This window comes from Equus quagga, chromosome 9, assembly GCF_021613505.1.
Source record: "Equus quagga isolate Etosha38 chromosome 9, UCLA_HA_Equagga_1.0, whole genome shotgun sequence".
NCBI lineage: Eukaryota > Metazoa > Chordata > Mammalia > Perissodactyla > Equidae > Equus > Equus quagga.
Genome location: NC_060275.1, coordinates 118713391 through 118715546, shown reverse-complemented (window position 1 = coordinate 118715546; position 2156 = coordinate 118713391).

Here is a 2156-nt window from a genome sequence, read left to right as displayed (position 1 = left end):
CTTTTCGTCTTGACTGATTCTGATTAATAAGCACAGATGCAGAATTCCGCAGGTGTTCTCTTGGGCAGAGCTCGTAATTCGCCCCTCAGTGCGATGCTCTTTGCCTTGTGGCGAGGGCAGCAATGTCTACTTTGGATCTGGGTCTCCACAGTGCCACGTCTTCCCAGATTAACCTTGACTGCAGCTCTGTCTCTACAAGCATTGATGGGTGTCATTATAAACACACAGAACCTCAGGTTCACACTCGGTGACGGCTCAGCAGACATTCCCTTGTCTGCAGGATCTAGAAATGAATGTCTGCCCCGGAGAAGTCATCACTGGGTAGCACCTCCACTGAGATGGACATGAGGCCTGGCTGCGGAAGTTGGAGGGAGGGCAGTTACGGGCGCCTCTGTGGGCTTGGGGAGGTGAGATAGGGTGAAGATTCCACCACTGATCACCTGAAGAGTAGGAGGGAAAAACAGCTTCAAGATAGAGCTTTGAAATTTGAAAGGTTGGTAATTTCCTGTGCTGAAGATTAGCTTCGTTTTATAAAGGGGAATCTTGGTGATGTTGAGAGAGGTGGTCAGAGGAGGTAGACCAGTCACCTGGGAGCGTCTCCCTCTCTCTCTTTCTCCTCCTCCTTCCTTTCCTCTCCTTTTCCCTCTCTCCATCTCTCCCTCTGTCTCTCCCTCTTTCTCTCTGGGTAGACAGACAGCTGGCTGGCTGCTTCCCAGGAAGAGTCGGGGCCCTCTCTCTGTGGGCTTTGAGCCGTGCACAGCCGTAGAAGTACCAGGACTGGACCAGTTTGCCTGGGTCAAATCATGGCTTCAGAATTCTGGACAACAGAATGGCAAAATGTCATGAAATGCCTTACACTTGTGCTGCATGATACGTGGGTAACTCACAGGAGCTTTTCTGAATTCAGACAGGCTCGCGGCTTTTCGCTTTCTGTGACTTCTTTGCGTGCTTGTCGCTGGGCACGGGTGTCTCAGGAAGGTCCTTCTGCTGGGTGAAGGACAAAGGTCCTGCTTGGCCACTGGCTGTCCCCGTCCATATAAACAGGAGTCCATTTGGTATCCCCAGTGTGGGCCCTGCTTAGATATTGCTGCTGTGAGGCCCACCAGGGGAGGCATGGCTGGGCCTCTGCCCACGACCCAGGGAACTGGGGACAAGTGGATGGATGCCTGCCACCAGCTGGCTGTGGACTGCACTTTTGCAGAGCGATGAGACAAACACGGTCACCAAACGCTGCTCCCGTCACTGCCCAATCTTTAAAATGCTTTACATCTGGCCAAGTTACGCATGAGAAAGGGATCTGCTCTCTGAGCTCTGGGCTCATATTTAGAAGGTAAAGTTCATGAATCCACTCACCAAGTACATGCATTGGTCACCTGGCGGGCTCCGCGCTGGGCAAGGAGTGTGCAGCTGTGCACAGGGCAGGTTCCTGCCCTCAGAGAGAATGGAGCCCAAACAGGAGGTGTTTACAGCCCAGAGGGAAGACGGGTGGACCGAGGCGGGACACAGCCTAGTCCCAGTGAACGTGGAGGGGATCTCAGGAGGGGCCCGTCGAACGCGAACTCTTGTGGCTGCTGGTCAAGGAGGAAACACTAAGGAAAGAATCTTCCAGAACTCTAAGTAATAGCTTAGCTGGACTAGGTTCACATGGCAGCTCATTAACATGATTGCTGTGAAGACACAATGTGTTTCTAAAAAGGAGAGATTCTACTGTCTAAATTAGGCCTGGTATTGCTGAATTGTCTTTAATGAACAAATCTTAATAGCATGGCTCCTAATAGGCAGGTAGTTATGAAATTCGTAACCAGACATGGATGTGCTAGAAGTAGGGAGGACAAGGACGAGTAACAGGCACGGAGGCCACATGTGAGCCCGAAGCACCGCCGTCTCCCTCTGCGCCCACTGCGAGGCCTCCCAACCACCCGATGGCATCCCCAGCTGGCTTCTCAGAGCTTTAACCCCTGTGACAGCGTGTCAGCTCCCCTGGCTTCTTCAGAAAGGGGAAGCCCTGGTCCCCGGGCCCCGAAGCTCAGCTCCACCCGCAGGACATGTCCCACTCTGGACCCTACCTGGGAGTGAGGCAGGGAGAGGCAAGGAAGGGGCTGTCAGCCTGAGCTATCGGGCCTGTTGGGGTCTGGTCCCCAGGCAGAGCTGAGCCC